Raw genomic sequence first — 20,347 nt, 5'->3', positions numbered from 1 at the left:
GCCTGCAGTCCCAGCTACTCGGGAGGCTGAGGCAGGAGAATGGCGTGAACCCGGGAGGCGGAGCTTGCAGTGAGCTGAGATCCGGCCACTGCACTCCAGCCTGGGCGACAGAGCGAGACTCCATCTCAAAAAAAAAAAAAAAAAAAAAAAATTGCTGCTACAGAGAGGGAGAGGGTGGGCGTGGAGGATCCAGTTAATGATGTGGATTGTGAATTTCTAATGTCAGTAGTTCGAAAAATCCCATGCCTTAGCCGGACGCCGTGGCTCACGCCTGTAATTCCAGCATTTTGGGAGGGCGAGGGGTGAGGATCACGTGAGGCAAGGAGTTCGAGACCAGCCTAGGCAACATGGCAAAACCCCGTCTCTACTAAAAATACAGAAATTAGCAGGGCGTTGTGACACATGCCTGTAATCCCAGCTACTCAGGAGGGCTGAGGCAGGAGAATCGTTTGAACCTGGGAGGCAGAGGTTGCAGTGAGCCGAGATCGCTCCACTGCTCTACAGCCTGGAGAACAGAGCAAGACTCCATCTCAAAAAAAAAGGAAAAAAAGAAAGAAAAAAGAAAAGAAAATCCCATGCCTTGTTTGTAGCAATACTTGGCAAACCGTCTCACAAATGCAAGTAATCCATTAATCCTAATGATCTCTCTCCCTCTTCCTCTTCTCACTGAACCTGTGAGGGCCACTTGATAACAACTGTGGAAGAAACTTGTGTCACTCTGGAAATAGTTACATGGGCCTAAAGTGCCACAGACAGTGGGCAGCTAACGCCAGAAATCTGGTGATGCTAAGTTGATGGCTGGCTTCTACCAGGCCGTAAGCCTAAGTGCCCCCCCACCCCCGCCCGGCTTAATACAAGAGAAAATAAACTCTCTTGGGAATCTGATGGGAATCACCAATCACCATCTCTTCCAGTGAAACTACATTTACCCAGAGAGATCCATCAGGGATGTACCAGTTAAAATGCTTTCAGACTGAGGGAACAAAAACTCATTTCAAACAGTACTTAGTAACAGGAAACTCAATTCAAATATAACTGAAAAAGACCATTGGTAGAGTGGTGATTAAGTGTGAGTCATTCACAGCTCCAAATCTGGTTCTCTGCAGTTCTCTCAACTGCTCAACTATGAGCCCCATCCCGCACCTCTCACACTCCCCTATGTCCCCCACACACCCCCTACCCCTGTGTATGTGCCCACATACACACAGGTGTCAGCTTCATTCCAGGCCTCACAACTCTGCACAAGATCTAAAAGAAAAAGGGGACTATCTTAAATATTAGGACATTTATTTTCCAGAAGCCTCCCAGAATTTTTACACTTGCCTTCCATTGGGTTACATGGCTTTTCCAAATCCATATTCTATGGCTACAAAAATGACATGCATTGATAGGTTTAGATGTATGTTCCCTAACCAATCTCTGACAAGAAATCTAATAATTGCCTTTTGACAAGTTAGATCAATTCTGAAGTAGAGTAGATTCAGCTTTTCCAGGAGTATTAGGGTGGTATGGAAGGAAAAGTGGGTATCTGTACAAAAATCTGGGTACTACTAGGAATGGATATTAAATTACAGGAAGCCTATGAAAGAATCACCAGCCTTGATGAGTGGGGCTAAGGAAGTTCAGTGCATTTGGAAGTAAGAAGTACTTGGATAGATACTTGGATAGATTTGGATAGTGTTTGTTTGTTTGTTTGTTTTGAGACCAAGTCTCGCTCTGCCGCCCAGGCTGGAGTGCAAAGGTGCGATCTTGGATCACTGCAACCTCCACCTCCCGGGTTCAAGCAATTCCCCTGCCTCAGCCTCCTGAGTAGCTGGGATTACAGGCACGTGTGACCAGGCCCAACTAATTTGTGTATTTTTAGTAGAGACGGGATTTCACCATGTTGGTCAGGCTCATCTTGAATTCCTGACCCCGTGATCCACCCATCTCGGCCTCCCAAAGTGCTGGGATTACAGGTGTAAGCCACCACACTCAGCGTAGATAGATATTTTTTTAAAACCTGGTAACGAAGTGGCATTGTTGTCTGGAGTAAATACCCGAGATTTGTTGTCTCACAGCTATGGAAAAGTAGGACATGGACACACAAAGAGTGAGGTTCAGCGCAGAAGTTGAACAGACAAAAGAAAAAGAAGAGCTCTCTGCAGCAGAGATGGGTCCCAGAGAAATGGGTTACTGGTTCCGCAGTGGAATGCAAGGGATTTTATAGGTGACTTTAAGGAGGCAGTGTGTCATTTATATAGGGCACAAAAGATTGGTTGGACCAGGTGTGCCATTTGCATAGAGCACGAAAAACTGGTTAGGGCTAGGTATGCCATTTGTATAGGGCACAAAAAGATGACCATCCCCACCCTAATCTTTTATTTTGCAGATGGGTTCTCTACCTGGCCAGTACCATGTTGCCTGTTTCTTTTCTGTACATGTGGTGACAAAGAAAAGGGAAGATGAGCCTCCATGTTGAACATACCTGGCCCCCAGGTAACCCTTTTCTATTGATACAGGTGCCGGCATTCACTCCTGCAAGCTTCCAACTTGCTTATCTATGTTTGCAGCTTGATTTTTCAGGCTGTTCTTTGTTAGAAAAATAAATGATTTGGGGGCTGTTTTTTGTTAAAAGGGAAATTCTGCTGAGGACTCTTTTACCCTCACTATCTGCCTAAATAATTTTTTTCCATCTCCTGTAGCACTAACTCCCTCTCTGGGTATATGGAACAAGGACGACCTTAAACTTAACAATAGAACCAATGATGGTTCTACCGGTCTCCCCAAAGCCCCAAGTTTAAAAGCCATATGAACTGGCTGATAGTGGAAAATGGAAGCCCATGAGGTAAGTAAAAATAACTTGGGGCCAGCTAGAAGAATGCCTGAGTCAATAAAGCAGAGATTGATAGAAATTGTAGTAGAGTGACCTTGATTATAGAGTATCAAAGGAAGAGCTGTATTACAGTTTCCAAAAAGGGTAAGAAAAGAAGAAAACAAAGATGTAGAATGATGCCCTCTGTTCAAAAATAAATTTAGGAACCTTAAAATTTTAAAGGGTTTATTTGAGCTAAGAACAATTCATAAATTAGGCAGCACTCGAGGCCAAAAGAAGTTTAGAGAGCTCAGCTGTAGCAATGTGGGCAGTGAGCTTTTATAGGCTGAACATGGAAGTAAGACAAAGAAAATATATTTGATTCATTAATACGGAAATTCCTTAGTTAGAGGTTAGCTGGTGGTTTCTGATTGGTAAGGTCCCTAGTTTTCTTTTACTTTTTACATTGGGCTTTGGTTTGCTTATGTAGGAATCAAATGTGGTGGAGCCATCTCAGCCTGAGGGCCTCCCAATTGAAAATCGTTTTAACAACTCTAAGGCAGTTGTCTTAAAAATTTCTATTCTCAGCCAGGTGCAGTGGCTCTCACCTGTCATCCCAGCACTTTGGGAGGCCAGGGCAGGCGGATCACCTGAGGTCAGGAGTTTGAGACCAGCCTGACCAACATGGAGAAACCCCGTCTCTACTAAAAATACAAAATTAGCCAGAGATGGTGGCACATGCCTGCAATCCCAGCTACTCGGGAGGCTGAGGTGGGAGAATTGCTTGAACCTGGGAGGTAGAGGTTGTGGTGAGCCAAGATTTCACCATTGCACTCCAACCTGGGCAAAAGAGTGAAATGCTGCCTCAAAAAAAAAAAAAAAAAAAAATTCTATTCTGTAAACTAGAGGTATGGCTGGTGGCATCTACTCTCTCATACCCCATGGTATGGACATGAAAAGCAGAAGCTTATTGTCACAGGTTGCTTGTGTCCCCAAAAAGATATATTTAAGTCCTAACCCCTGGTGCCTATGAATATGACCTTAACTTCGAAATAGAGTCTTGCAAATATAATTAAGATGAGGCCATAATGAAGTAGAATAGGCCCTTAATCCAATGCGACTGGTGTCCTTATAAGAGAGGGAAGAGATATACAGGGAGAACACCATGTGACGACAGAGGCAGAGATGAGAGTTATGCTGCCACAAACCAAGGAATGTCCCAGAAACCAAAAGAGGCAAGGGAGGATCCTTCCCTAGGAGCTTCAGAAGGAACATGTGCCTGCCAACACCTTGATTTCAGGCTTCTGCCCTCCAAAACCATGATAGAATAAGTTTCTGGGGTTTTTGGTGGTGGTGGTGGTGGTGGTGGTGGTGTTTGAGACAGAGTCTCACTCTTGTCACCCAGACTGCAGTGCAATGGCATGATCTCGGCTCACTGCAACCTCCACCTCCTGAGTTTGAGTGATTCTCCTGCCTCAGCCTCCTGAAGAGCTGGGACTACAGGTGCTCACTACCACACCCAGCTAGTTTTTGTATTTGTAGTAAAGACGAGATGGGGTTTCACCATGTTGACCAGGCTGATCTCAAACTCCTGACCTCCAGTGATCCACCTGCCTCAGCCTCCCAAAATGCTAGGATTACAGGTATAAGCCACCGCACCTGGCAAATTTCTGTTGTTTTAAGCCACCTGGTTTGTGACTTTTTTTGTTTTGGTAGCTCTGGAAAACTAATAACAACTTTGATTAATCAACATCAGTATTACAGTATCTCATTACCCAGGATGCCCCTGCAAATGACTTCTCCAATTATGTGAAAGTATTAGATTCTCTGTAGGAAATGTTAATAAAACCTGAACACTCCCAGTAGAACATAGACAATTAAACCAGTAGTTGGCCAGATATCTTGCAACAATTAGTGGAATACTATGGCAGTTGAGCTAACAACTGCTTTAAAAAACTAAAAGGTATTACCCATACTGCTTGTCAAGGGTTCCATTTATATACTGGCCCACCCCGTCCCCAGAGCACAGCATACTATGACGAAGAGTTGGCTGTACTAAGGAGAAAAAAATCCACTACACCTTTCATTAGACCTGGGGCTGCCTGAAATATATCTACCTAACAAACATCTGCTTAAGGGTGGCCCTCTGTCTCTACCTATTCAAGAACAACTTGGTGCTCCTTTTACTTTAAGGAAATCTCTGAAAAAGACAGATCAGATTGTAGTGTCTTAGATGGTATCATTCTGCATCTTTGTTTTCGTTCTTCTTTCAGTTGCCTGGTGCCCCACTATATGAAGTTGCCAAGATCCCCTAAAAACAAAAGTGACAAAGGCACTACCGTTCTTAACATCATACCCAAGAGGATGAGTCTGTGCCACTGGGTTCAGAGAGCATCCACCAGAAATCCAGCACACAGGGATTACCTAGAATAGTAGTGCTTAAACTCACTCACGACAGGTAGTGAAACACGTGTAACACCTCCTGCTGCAACAAAGAAGAGGGAGGTGTTACAGTCAGCAAATGTTTCACCTTGGAATTTTCACACACTCTGTATCTTGGGTCATCCAAAAGGCTGCATACTTTCAATAGGATTGAGAGGAGCCTCGGTGACTAACACTGGCAAGAAGCCACAGTATGGTCAATTCTAGCCTTTGGGTCCTATGATTCAGAAAGAAAAATGAGACCATGGAGTCTCTGTGATTTCTACCTCTTCCACCAAGATGATTCATCAAGGAGGGAGGGGGGCAGATCCTATAAGGGAAAATATAGCATAAGTATTTAGGATGTTTGACTAAGGAATGCTTTTAGCAGCTGAGAATTACACTGCTTTTGAAAAACAATTGCTGGCTGATTACTGGAGGGGAGTAACAGTGCTAGTGAAGAGACTCAACAGAGGTCGGTGAGTGGTTTTGTGAGTTGGAACCCTTTGTCTCACATAGCAATGTAACTTAACAGTCTTTGATTATTAAATAGAAAAATCAAAATCTAAGAAAGGATGAGAGGATATCTATGTGAGCTCATTATAAAAGACACATCCCTGACCAGGACCCTCACTTTCATTTGCCCGGAAAAACTGATGCATCCTCTGGGCACTAACCTTTAAATCAAAAGTAACAATGTGAGGCACAGATAGAACCACTCATTTAACAGGCAGTGGGCCTCAGTAGACAGGCACCACCTTCCACCCTTTGTCATAGACATCCTGTCTACGGAAGAGGTAAGGTTATTCCACACAATGAGGGAGCTCTGTGTCACTGGCAGTTACAATAGCTATAAGTTTGAGGCATCAGGAAGTGAATTTGTACTGACTCCAGAAATTAAAATATCCAAATGGATGGAAGATCTTGGAATGGTATATTATGACCAGTAGGCTTAGGGATGCCTTTTATAGCAAGAATCAGGCACATTATTCACTCAAATTACTATTTTTGTATCTCATATTTTAGTGTGTTGAATAGTGTCTTAGTCCATTTTCTGTTGCTATAAACTGAATACCATGGGCTGGGTAATTTATGAAGAACAGAGATTTATTTAGCTCATGGTTCTGGAGGCTGGGAAGTCTGACAGCTTGGTGCTGGCATCTGGTGAAAGCCTTTTTGCTTCATCATAGCATGGTGAAGGCATCATATGGCGAGAGGACAGGAGTGTGCATGTCAGCTCAGGCCTCTTCTTCTTATAAAGCCACCAGTCCTATTTTGGGAACCCCACCGTGTTGACTTTATCTAATCCTAAGTACCTCCCAAAGGCCCCACTTCCAATCAACATATGAATTTGGAGATTAAGTTTCCACCACATGAAATTTGGTGGACACATTTAAACAATAGCAAATAGTGTCCCCCCAAAAGATATGTCTAAGCCCTAACCCCTAGTACCTGTGAATATGACCTTTGCAGATATAACTATATCTTTGCAGATATAATTAAGTTAAGGATCTTGAGATGAGAGCATTCTAAATCAAATGCCTGGTGTACTTATAAGTAGAGGAGAAGCCACAGAGACACAAAAAAGATAATACTATGAAAATGAAGGAAGAGATTGGAGGGCAGCCACAAGCCAAGGAATACCAAGGGTCAGAAACGAAGAGAGAGGCATAGAGTGGATTCTCCCTCAGAACCTTCCAGAGTGAGTGGCTCTACCATACTGATATTGTACTTCTGCCTTCTTGGGCTTTGACAAAATACACTTCTGTTGTTTTAAACCATTTAATTTGTGGTAACTTGTTATGGCAGACCTAGAAAACTAGAACATATATAGACACCTACCAAAAAGATTAGGGATAGAAAAAACAATTTAAAAGCAAGTAAATCCATCAATATGTCATGGATGTTTGTTTTGGCCAAGGCACACTGGGTGCATCAGAGCACTAGACACCTGAGATGAGAACTAGGTTGGCTGAAGTTCACATTTTGAATATGTAATTACTGCTGGAGCCAATTGTCAGGATGTAGGAGTTTGGGCTCCTTCAGCAAAAATGCCCTGGGACATTCCAAGACGCAAAAAAAAAAAAAAAAAAAAAAAAAAAAAAAAAAAAAAAAAAAAAAAGTCTGGAACTACTAAATAGACTCTATTGAATCTCTTTCTGTAATCTGAGGAATTCAATGGGCTCTGCCAGCAGGGAAGCCTTGCCTGGGTTTGAGTTTGCTTTCTTAGGCAAATCACTGAGAAGCCACCATCAAAGGACTGCAGCCCTCCACCTTGAGCTAATATGGTATTTCTCAACTAAAGCCTCTAATCCAGGAATATATTTTACCACCCATATGATAAAGGACAGGGCAGATCGTTGGGGGATGATGTGCCCTACCTCTCACCTGGATTGAGAGAGATAGAATAAACCACTGAGGAGGGGCTTGGCCATAATTCCATGGTCAGTAATTCCAGATGGGTAGTCACTTGCAGACTATTGTATATAACTAGAGCCCTGCAATTACTTTTATCTTAGCACAGACATCCCCCTTTGTATTTGGTGCTGAATCCAAGGAAAAAGAAGTCATTTTTAGCCATCCAGTATCTACCACAACTGGGAAATAATTTAATTTTTATAAGATTTAGGCACTATATTAGTTAAATGGTATTTACTATGAGATTTTGTTTGAAGAATAACTATCATTTGTTTACTGTCTAAAGAATAGATAGTTGCTAATCAATTCAACAAAGGAAGGGAAAGAAGTGAGTCTACCCTAGGCAAAGAACAGCATTTTCTCTTCCACCCCATGCCACTTTAGGGCAATTGACATGGTTTAGCACTATCGCACAACACAATTTACCCTACCGAATATTTCTCATCTTCTTTGGATTCCGTGGATTTTAGAAGCAGGACAGAAAACTGCTCAGAACCAGACCATATGTACAACAATCCATTTACTAAGCCAGCCAGGGAGGGCAGTAGAGAAGAAAGAGTTAAAATGTTTTAATAGGTCTAAAAGCTTACTCACTTAATCGAAAGGTGAGAATGATTCCTGAGACTAGTAGACTTGTTCTTAAGAATGGTACTTCAACTTTTTGGCATTGAGACCCCCATCTGGTTAAGTGTGATCATATCACAATAATCCATTGAGTCGCCCAGAGATAGTATACTGTGCAAAATCAATATACTGCCTGCTATTCAACTTGCCTGTCTGTAGGAACTGCAGCTTAATCACGACTCCTTTTTATTGTGTGGATTTGGATGAAGGAAATATTAATTGTCATAGGTAGGATTAGGGTTTAAGATACTCTTTTTGTCACCAAGTGGCATTTAAGTCACATAATGAATGGGCTAAAGAGCAGTAAGCAAGGCATTCCTGCCCGTAAAGAATGCAGAAGACTGCTGTAGTGCCTGGACCTGGCAAAAGAGACTAGAAGGGAAGAACTGACCTTGGAGTCAGGTCTCCAACCACGTAGATCAGTCAGAGATTGATTTGGTTGGGAAGCTAATGTAGGAGGAGGAGTGCTGTAAGTAGCTGAAACCATGTAATTGATGTGGGCTAAAGATGATTTAGACAACGAAGAAAGAAAGAGAAGGAAGAAAGGAAGGAAGGGAGGGAGGTGAGCAAGGAGAGGAAGGAGAGACAGAAAAGAGAAGAAAAAGAAAAGAAAGAAAGAAAATTACTCATATATACTTCCACACGAAAACTTATAAAATATATTGAGGCGACCATATACTTATACAGCTCCATCTATAATGGGAAAATTTAGGAGACAGAAAATCATGGTGTTTGGATTGTACTGTACTTTCAAAGGCTGAAACGTGAATCCTCAAAGGAAAAATAGAAATTACTCTTGAACTTGTTGGGATTTGAAGTTTCCTCAGGAAATCAGATTAGAGGACTACCTGGTGAAGCCTGGAGGACCTATCAAAAAAAAAGGAAGCTTGGATCTTTGCAAGGTTAGAAGAACAAATGGGATCCAGAAAAAAGACTGGTCATATTCAGTGGCTAAGAGCATTGGAGAAGGCCTGTGGAATCTCAGCAGGTCAGGTCCATGACTCATGAGTAGACACCTGTGTTTCTACTGCCTGGTGCCATAATCATAAACAATGTGAGCAGGGGCAAATAAGATCCTAGTTCAGTACTATTCACTATAAATATAATGTGTGTAAGTTAAAATTTTCCAGTAGCCATATTAAAAAAAATTTTTAATGAAATTAACTTTTAAAAAATATTTCATTTAACTCAATATATCCATCATATTGCCATTTTAATATGTAATCATATTTTTAAGTATTAATTACACATTTTACATTCTTTTAGGTCTCTGAAATCTGATGTATATTTTATATTTATAGAACATCTCAATTTGCATATTCAATGTTCATTAGAAATGATGGCTCTCTGTTTAGACTTTGATAAAAGAAAAACTTCAGCCAAATTAAGTTTAAAGGAGTTTAATTGAGCAATGAATGATTTGCAAATTAGGCAGGTGCCAGAATCACAGCAGATTCACAGAGACTCTAGGGGTGCCTCGTGGTCAGAAAAAAACTTATACACAAAAAGGGTAAAGTGACATACAGGAATCAGAAGTGAGGTACAGAACCAGTGAGATTGGTTACAGCTCGACATTTGCCTTATTTTAATGCTATTTGAATATTCAGTAGTCTATGAGTGGTTGAAGTATGGCCCCTGCGATTAGCCAACACTCAGCTATTGTTACAGGTGCACACCACTAAGTTAGGTTTTCAATTTTATCTGACTATTAAGCTAGGTTACAGTTCATCTACAAAGACTCAAATATAGAAGTACAGAGTCCTTCTCAGGCCATATTTAGTTTGCTTAACAACTTCATAAAATGAAAAAGTAGATTTACATACCCAAGTTGTTCCAATATACTTAAAAGTTTCCAATAACTGAATCAAGTATACGTTTTTAAATTTAAATTTAAACTAATTAAAATTGAATTATGTGGGATATGGGATGAGAGAGAAAATCAAGAGTTAATCTCTGCAGGAATCTGGGCCTAAGTTTCCCTTATTTGACTGATGTTTGTATTTTCTTATTTTGGTAAAAATTGACTCCCGTGTAGATAGTAGAGTGACAGAGGAGGAGCCCAATCCCACATAGATATAAAAGGTGGAAGCCGGCACGGTGTCTCATGCCTATAATCCCAGTACTTCGGGAAGCCAAGGAAGGTGGATCACCTAAGGTCAGGAGTTCAAGACCAGCCTGGTCAACATGGTGAAACCCTGTCTCTACAAAAACACAAAAGTTAACTGGTCATGATAGCAAGTGCCTGTAATCCCAGCTCCTCAGGAGGCTGAGGTGGGAAAATCACCTGAACCCAGGAGACAGAGGTTGCAGTGAGCAGAGATCATACCATTGCACTCCAGCCTGGGCAACAAAGTAAGACACCATCTCAAAAAAAAAAAAAAAATAGAAAAGAAAACAAAAAAAAAGAAAAGGTGGAATTAATGTCCCAAGCCTCTAAATTTCTTTAGAAAAAAGAGATAGTGCTCCATCAAACTGAGCACATTGCTGCCTCAGGCAGCTGGGCACTGAGAAAGTGCTCTCTGGTCTAGAGTCACCAACTCACATCACAGAGCTTGAACCAGTTGCTAATCAGTTCTTGAAGGTGGGGAGGAGATAAAACGTGACCCTGCAGTCACTCCCCTCACCATCCAGCCTAGCTTTCTGGACCTCTAGATCCTTTCACCCTCCTCTGTGCCACCTATTTGCTGATTCCACCTTTTTATATATGCAGTCGATCCTCATTATTCATGGATTCAGTATTTGCAAATTTGCCTACTTACAAAAATGTATTTGTAACCCCAAAATCAACACTCAGGAGTTTTTGTGGTCATTTGCAGACATACACAAAGGGGACAAAAATATGAGTTGCTCAACAGGGAACATTCCCAAATGACGTCCAGTAAGGCAACAAACCCTTCTTGTTTCAGCACTGGTACGGTAAATATTAATACATTTTTTTTCACGATCTATGTAGTGCTATGTTTTCAATTTTTGTGCTTTTTGTTGGTAATTTCACTGTTTACAGTGGCCCCCAAGAGTAGTGTTGAAGTACTGTCTGTTGCGCCTGAGCACAGGCTGTGGTGTCTTAACAGAGAAAATACATGGGTTAGGTAGGCTTTGTGCAGACATGAGCTATGATGCTGTCAGCTCGGAGTTCAATGTTAAAAACCCAGTAATATATATTAAATAAGGTGTTTTTAAACAGAAACACACATAAAACAAGGTTATGTATTGATTGGTTGATGAAACTGTTGTGACTATGGCTTACAGGAACCTAACTCCGCATTTTCCCCAAAAGAAAGGGTTCAGTGGTCACTAATTTGGTGTTCTCAGCAATTTTATAGATTATAACTACATCAGATAATGAAAATTGACTCTTTATATATAATTCTATATAGAGAGAGAAAATTTTATATATATACACTAAAATTTTATATATATATAGAATTACATACATATATATATAATTTTAGTATAATTTTCTGTTTTTTCGACTTATAACCCAAGTATTACCTAGGTCTCCCTTTGTTCCCTAGAAATCTAAGTTTGGACCCTACCAATTCTATTGCCTTTGAAAATCTAAAGTTCTCCAGGACAGGTAGAAGCTGCTCTACTTCTCCAGGAGAACAGCCAAGAGTGAGCCAAGATCACGCCACTGCACTCTAGCCTGGGTGACAAAGCAGGACCCTGTCAATAAATAAATAAATAAATAATCCTGGAGATATTTGCTAATTCCTGAACTCTATTTAAAAAATCTACTGCCTTCCACCTCCTTCTCACGCTGGCCCTGGAGGGTAGCTGCTCTAGTGATTTCTAACAGAATTGATTTTTGTTAGGCAATTGTAAGCCTTTCACGAGTATTAATTAAATTAATCCTCACAATGACCATCTGAGATAGGCAATATTACTATCCCACTTCACAGTGAGGAAATGGGGAAACAAAGAGATTAGATTACTTGCCAAGATCACACTACTGATAAATAGCAGGGCTGGAATCCAACCCTGGCATCTGCTCCTTAGGCAAACAAACCATGTTACCAAAAATATCACAGCAGCTAGAGAAGCAATCTGAATCCAGTGAATTTGGAATTGTTGAAAAAAAAACATTCACTACCACATAACTATTTGCATATAGCTTCACATACTCTTTGAATTTATTTCTTTCACTTGCTACCCAGTGAAGGAATCAGGAGGATCAGAAAGGAAGAGGAACGTGCACAAAGACCATAACTCTAAGTGGCAGCATCAGGGTTTGAGCCTGGTCCAAATTAAACTTCATCTCCATTTCCCATAGGAAGAAATGGAGGACAGGGGGGGCCAAACAAGTTACAGTTTCATCCCTCCAGAGGGCCAATAGAGTATTTTGCACGAAGTTGAAGCTAAACATGTATTATGTCCTATCTCTGGACTGAATGACTAGATGCTACTCGGCTCCTCAACTAGAAGAAGCCTGGGACCTTGACCACACTAATGCTCATGACAGGGGATTTGCAGGTGACTAGAGGTACCAGATTTAACAAATAAAAATATAGGGTGTCCAGTTAAATTTTAGTGTAAGATAAGCAACGAATACCTTTTCTAGTATTAGTGTGTCCCATGCAATATACTAGAAATGCTATTCATTATTCATGTTAAATTTAATTTTAATGGGGCATCCTGTATTTTACGTGTCAATCCAACCCATGACCTCAGCAGACACTGTAGAAAAACAAAAGGAGAATTAAGGAGATAAGTGAAACAGAAGGTGAGCTGAAAAGAGGCACTGTGTGAATTTGAGGGTCCAGTAGGAGCTGACTTGTAGGTACTTGGTCTGTTTTGATGCCCACAACAACCTTGGGGAAGGGGCAGAATAGCAGAGGGGTAAGCTTTCTGCCCCTCCAGGTTCTGTAGGATACCAGGGCTTCTATCGGCACCCCTATGTTCAAATCCTGGCTGTACCCTGCATGGTTGTATACACTCTGGATAATTCACTTAATTTAAACCTTGCTGCTTTTATAAAACAGATAAACAAAAAGTTAATAGTGACATTCATCACACTGATGTCCCTCAATGAATTATCAATATGTTTTTCTTTCCCATCTATATTCTTTCTTTATTGAACTCTATTATTTTTGATCCTGGTTTAGAGTAAGCATTATGCCCTTACAAGAGTGAAATGAAATTTTTAAAAATAATTTTTTAATGTTTTCTGAGTGCTGAGTGTTTTCAACGATCATGCATGACTGGCAGCAAAGAGGAACTAGGATGGTTTTGATAAGGAGCAACAAGTCCTGAGCACACGCAGAGAACTGGCTGTGAATCCTGTTTCTGCCACTCACCATTTACTTGTTGGGTAACCTTAGCCACTTCATTTATCCTCTCTGATCTTCAGGCCTACCTCATTTCCTCCCCAAAGAGATGGTGGGTAAGAGAGAACTTAGCAAAATGCTGCCAGAGCATAAATAGGTCTTATGACTATGTAGCAGAAAAATGGGACCTCAAAGAGGAGGGAGACTTGCAGAGTGGGGTATTGCTGCCATTCTTTGAATAGCAGCTGAAAATATTTCCCCAAATTCTCCCCATCTGGTCAGGATACCCCACAGCCTTTTACTAAGATGGTGTCTTCATCTAGCCTCAGCCCAGCTGCAGTACCTTTGTGGAACTCCCACCACTGATGCTCAAGAGGAGAGTGTAAGTTCAAGAGGGGTAAGCTGTCTATCCACCCGCTCATCCGCAGTCCCTCAGACAAGCATGCAGATATATGCTTTGGTTGTTTGGTTGGTTGGTTTTGTTTTGCAACAGGGTCTTGCCCTGTTGCTCAACTGGAGTGCAGTGGTGCAATCACAGCTCACTGCAGCCTCAACCTCCCAGACTCAAGTGGTCCTCCCACCTCAGTCTCCCAAGTAGCTAGGACTCACATGCCACCATGCCTGGCTAATTTTTCAGTTTTTCGTACAGACAGGATCTTACTATGTTGCCTAGTCTGGTCTCTAACTCCTGGGCTCAAACAATCCTCCCACCTTGGCCTCCCAAAGTGCTGAGATTACAAGGGTGAGCCACCGCACCCAGCCCAAGCATGCTTTTAGATTGTACTCTCTAAAAATTAATGTTTGTTCCTGGGAGCAATGCATGAGCTAATATAACAAGTCTATTAATCAAATGAACTGACATAATTCCTACTAACACATGTAGGAATATTGAAAAGGAAATTCAGCCAGGAAGATCTAAATCCACAACAAAGTGCAAGCTATTATATTATCACATTGAAAAACACAATCCAGCCACCTGAAACAAGCAGTGTAACCCAAAAGCCATTTTCCTAAATTTGTCTAAGGGTTTCTCCAGCCCTACACTGTCCAATATGATAGCCACTAGCCACATGTGGCTGTTTAGTTTTAAATTTTCATTAATTAGAATTAAATAAAATGTAAAACTTTTTTTTTTTTTTTTTTTTTTTTTTTTTTTGAGACGGAGTCTCACGCTGTTGCCCAGGCTGGAGTGCAGTGGCGCGATCTCGGCTCACTGCAAGCTCCGCCTCCTGGGTTCACGCCATTCTCCTGCCTCAGCCTCCTGAGTAGCTAGGACTACAGGCGCCCGCCACCGCGCCCGGCTAATTTTTTTTTGTATTTTTAGTAGAGACGGGGTTTCACTGTGGTCTCGATCTCCTGACCTTGTGATCCGCCCGCCTCGGCCTCCCAAAGTGCTGGGATTACAGGCTTGAGCCACCGCGCCCGGCCATAAAATGTAAAACTTAATCCTCAGCTACATTATCCGTATTTCAAGTGCTTAGCAGACATATGTGGCAAGTGGCTACAATATTGGATGCATCCCTCTCCTCAGTACAATCCCACAGGGTGCGTGTGGTCCCCAAACTCCTTCCCAAACTTCCAAGATGCCAAGTATAAATACACAGGCTTCTCTGAGAGATGAGAAGAAAGAAATAAGGAAATCTTTCATTTAGCCAAAAAGCCATGTCTTGACAAGAAAAGATCAATATAAATAAAGTTACAAGGCAATTAATGGAGAAGTGATCTCTTCCATCAGCATTTGGACCATTTAAAGTCGATACAAAAGGATATAGAAGACTAGTTTCTGAAACAGCCCCATGTTTTAGGACCTGGATCAGGACTTTCAAAAATATATACTTTTTTTTTAACTTTTATTTTAAGTTCAGGGATACAAGTGCAGGTTTGTGACAAAGGTAAATTTGTGTCTGGGGGGTTTGTTGTACAGATTATTTCATTACCCAGGTATTAAGCCTAGTAACCATTAGTTATTTTTCCTAATCTTCTCCCTTCTCCCACCTTCCACTTTCTGAAAGGCCCCAGTGTCTGCTGTTCCCCTCTAGGTGTTCATGTGTTCTTATCATTTAGCACCCACTTAGAACATGCAGTATTTGGTTTTTTATATCCTTAGGATGCGAAAGGATAATGGCCTCCAGTTCCATCCATGTCCCTGCAAAGGACATCATCTTGTTCTTTTTTATGGCTGCATAGTATTCCATGGTGTATATACCTTTTAATGTAGATTACCTTGATTACAGGAACAATATTGTTACAGATTTTATCATTTTTGAGAAAGTATAATGAAAATTGTGTCTAACAAAGTAATAAGATTCCTTTCTGTCTATACGGTGAAAATGCTCAGGATGTTCACTACAGCCTGCCTCACCCTGGAAAAGGGATGTGAGGATAATGAGAAAGATGAGTATGTTCAGTGTGGAGCATGCAAATTTGCATGAAAAGTAAATGTAACCTTGTGCCTAACTATGACTGGTTCCCAGAGATATTTTAGTTCTCAGTTTTAATAACGTATCTAGCACAGAAAAGCCTAGAACATAAAAGGGTCCAATACAAATTTACTGATTTAAGAAAAAATAATGTTTGTTTTGCTAAGAAAGGTAAAGCACCAATAAGAAATGAATCATACTTGCAGTGAGATAGATAGATAGATAGATAGATAGAAAAAATAAGTTAAATTTAAAGTCAAATAAAAATCCAATGTCAATTGGATAAGAAATTGATGTTTAAGTCTAAAAAGTAAAGCTTGTCTTTATTTTGTCCACATTTTATTTAATTTTATTTGTGATAGGGTCTTGCTTGCTCTGGAATCCAGATAGGAGTACAATGGTGCTACCATGTCTCACTGTAGCCTCAACCACCTGGGTTCAAGTGATTCTCCTGCCTCACCCTTCCAAGTAACTAGAATCACAGGCATGTGCCACTATGCCCAACTAATTTTTAAATTTTTTTTGTAGAGATGTGGCCTCTCCATGTTGCCCTGGGCTCAAGTGACCTTCCTGCTTCTGCCTCCCAAAGTTCTGGGACTACAGGCGTGAGCCATCTCACCTTGCCTGTCTTTCTCTTTTAATCCATTTCATGTTGTTTATGCTTTTTTTTTTTTTTTCTGAGATGGAGTCTCACTGTGTCTCCCAGGCTGGAGTGCAGTGGCACAATCAGGGCTCACTGCAACCTCCACCTCCCAGGTTCAAGTGATTGTCCTACCTCAGCCTCCCAAGTAGCTGGGATTACAGGTGTGTGCCACCATGCGTGGGTAATTTTTGCATTTTTAGTAGAGACAGGGTTTCACCATGTTGGCCAGGCTGGTCTCGAACTCCTGACTTCAGGTGATCCGCCCTCCTCGGCCTCCCAAAGTGCTGGGATTACAGGCATGGGCCACAGCGCCCAGCCTGTTTATGCTTTTAACCAGTATCTACACTGGTTACAGTTTCTTTACCAAGTGAACTGACTCAAACTTTCATTCATACCCAAAGAGTCTGAACCCTTCATGAATTAGCCTAGAATGGTGTCAATGTTTTAATTAGCCTTTGCCACCAGGCATGGCAGTATAAGAAGTCATGCCACCAGCTCTCTCACTTTCTAATTATATTCCCCCAGGCCCCTATCATAATGGACCTTGGTCAGGTGCCACTTTTTTGCAATGAAAAAAAGTCTAGTCAAGCTAGCTAGGCCTTCCTGGGATGAGAGAATCTTCACCACTCTGGACCATGCCAAAATGCTGAGGACTGTAGCCACATTCTTTTGAGGCTCTATTGCTTGCAAACCTACTTCTCAAAATCCATTTATTTTCTAGACAGAGATCAGTTGGTTGCAAAGAATAGAAATTATCTCAGGTAACTTAAGTGAAGGAGGGTTTATTGTAAGAGAATTGGCGGCCACCCCAGCTCCCAAAGTAGACTGTTGAAACAATTTATTGAGTCTGGAGCCTTTCCTGAATTAACAAAAGGGAGGATCCATTAAAGGATAATACAGCTTATTTATTATTTCAATAGCTTCCCAGGCAAAGCAGGAAAGAAACCAGACCTCTTTTCTGAACAATAATGGCGCCTACTAACTCTGGGGAAAAGGTAAGATACCTTCTAATTGAGGAAATATATCCTTTTTCAATATGAGTCTAGATTGTACTCTTTAAAAATTAATGTTTGTTCCTGGGAGCAGTGCATAAGCTAATATAACAATTCTATTGATCAAATGAACTGACATAGTTCCTCCTCACACATGTGGGAATACTGAAAAGGAAATTCAGCCAGGAAGATCTAAATCCACAACAAACTGCAATCTTAGAGTCTTTTCTTCCTTCCCCACCCCCAGCCCACTTCTATACACAGAATTTTGCAAGGCTTGGATAAAAGTAGGCATCATTTTTATCTGGTTAAAGTCCTGGGGACCCTACCTCTAATTTGCACACTCAGACCAAGACACTTTGGTAAGGTAAGAATGGTAAATTTGGAGAGAAAGAAAGAGCCAAGAAGTGAGATCCCTCCTTGTGGATAGGTGTGGGGTTTTCCCAACCAAATCGATGGAGTTCCTAATAAATAAAATTTTAAAAGGAGGCCCATGGAGAAGGAAAAGTTGTGCATCTAAAGGCCAGAGAGCTTGTGAAGGATCTGGACCTGCAGGTAACATCTCTTTGAGAAGTAAAGAGAAAGTCTAAGGAGTGTTTTATTATTTCCTCTTTGACGTAGAATCACTCTTCAGAAATTGCCTCTTTAGTGAAGAAACCTGCATAGAACCACATGCAGAAATGGAAAAAAGATGTCCTGCTGTTATCTAGGATAATTAATCCTTTTAAAAAATTAATTTTTAAGTTGACTAACATGGAGAGGCCACATCTCTACAAAAAAAACATGCTGCTATAAAGACACATGCACACGTATGTTTATTGCGGCACTATTCACAATAGCAAAGACTTGGAATGAACCCAAATGTCCATCAGTGACAGACTGGATGAAGAAAATGTGGCACATATACACCATGGAATACTATGCAGCCATAAAAAAGGATGAGTTTGGGTCCTTTGTAGGGACATGGATGCAGCTGGAAACCATCATTCTTAGCAAACTATCACAAGAACAGAAAACCAAACACCGCATGTTCTCACTCATAGGTGGGAACTGAACAATGAGATCACTTGGACTCGGGAAGGGGAACATCACACACCGGGGCCTATCATGGGGAGGGGGGAGGGGGGAGGGATTGCATTGGGAGTTATACCTGATGTAAATGACGAGTTGATGGGTGCTGACGAGTTGATGGGTGCAGCACACCAACATGGCACAAGTATACATATGTAACAAACCTGCACGTTATGCACATGTACCCTAGAACTTAAAGTATAATAAAAAATTTTAAAAAAGTAAAAAAAAAAATTTAAAAACTAGTTGGGCATAGTGGCACATGCCTGTGATTCTAATTACTTGGAAGGGTGAGGCAGGAGAATCACTTGAACCCAGGTGGTTGAGGCTACAGTGAGACATGGTAGCACCATTGTACTCCTATCTGGATTCCAGAGCAAGCAAGACCCTATCACAAATAAAATTAAATAAAATATGGACAAAATAAAGACAAGCTTTACTTTTTAGACTTAAACATCAATTTCTTATCCAATTGACATTGGATTTTTATTTGACTTTAAATTTAACTTATTTTTTCTATCTATCTATCTATCTATCTATCTCACTGCAAGTATGATTCATTTCTTATTGGTGCTTTACCTTTCTTAGCAAAACAAACATTATTTTTTCTTAAATCAGTAAATTTGTATTGGACCCTTTTATGTTCTAGGCTTTTCTGTGCTAGATACGTTATTAAAACTGAGAACTAAAATATCTCTGGGAACCAGTCATAGTTAGGCACAAGGTTACATTTACTTTTCATGCAAATTTGCATGCTCCACACTGAACATACTCATCTTTCTCATTATCCTCACATCCCTTTTCCAGGGTGAGGCAGGCTGTAGTGAACATCCTGAGCATTTTCACCGTATAGACAGAAAGGAATCTTATTACTTTGTTAGACACAATTTTCATTATACTTTCTCAAAAATGATAAAATCTGTAACAATATTGTTCCTGTAATCAAGGTAATCTACATTAAAAGGTATATACACCATGGAATACTATGCAGCCATAAAAAAGAACAAGATGATGTCCTTTGCAGGGACATGGATGGAACTGGAGGCCATTATCCTTTCGCAACATGGTGAAACCCCATCTCTACTAAAAGTACAAAATTCAGCCAGGTGTGGCAGGCATCTGTAATCCCAGCTACTTGGGAGGCTGAGGCAGGAGAATCGCTTGAAACCCGGGAGGCGGAGGTTGTAATGAGCCAAGATAGTGCCACTGCACTCCAGCCTGGGAAACAGAGAAAGACTCTGTCTCAAAAAAACGAAACAAAACAAAAAAAAATATGATCCTTCTTCTCCAAGGTGGGTTATAGAAACCAGAACCACTCTCCCACAAAGCAAGCCATAAAACTTACAAGTATTATTCTAACCTTCCCCTGCCTTGCTGTGTAAGAGCTGCACATAAATAAATCCCTGGCTGGGCATGGTGGCTCATGCCTGTAATCCCAATAGTTTGGGAGGCCAAGGCAGGAGGATCGCTTGAACCCAGGAGTTCAAGACCAGCCTAGGCAACGTAGCCAGACCTCATCTCTACAGAAAATTTTAAAAGTTAGCTGGGTGTACTGGCATGAACCTGTAGTTCCAGCTACTTGAGAGACTGAGGGGGAGGATGCCCTGAGACTGGGAGGTCGAGGCTGCAGTGAGGCATGATCACGCCACTACACTCCAGCTTAAGTGGCAGAGTGAGACCCTGCCTCTAAAGACAAA

General features: G+C 41.1%; 1 long non-coding RNA gene across 3 annotated transcripts in view; it reads left to right on the top strand.

Annotated features, from left to right (window-relative positions):
* The window catches only part of LOC106993347 (uncharacterized), a 71,779-nt gene that overhangs the window by 2,454 nt on the left and 48,978 nt on the right, over positions 1 to 20,347 (top strand). For 2 of the 3 annotated variants that reach the window (XR_013404053.1, XR_013404054.1), the window contains exons 2-3: positions 2,372 to 2,478; positions 2,685 to 2,827. This is a non-coding gene — a long non-coding RNA (uncharacterized LOC106993347). The remainder of the gene's footprint in view (positions 1 to 2,371; positions 2,479 to 2,684; positions 2,828 to 20,347) is intronic. The other variant, XR_013404055.1, reaches the window with a different exon arrangement.

This window comes from Macaca mulatta, chromosome 14, assembly GCF_049350105.2.
Source record: "Macaca mulatta isolate MMU2019108-1 chromosome 14, T2T-MMU8v2.0, whole genome shotgun sequence".
Classification (NCBI taxonomy): Eukaryota; Metazoa; Chordata; class Mammalia; order Primates; family Cercopithecidae; genus Macaca; species Macaca mulatta.
The sequence above is the reverse complement of the archived record's forward strand: the minus strand, read 5'-3'. Positions and strand labels throughout refer to the sequence as shown.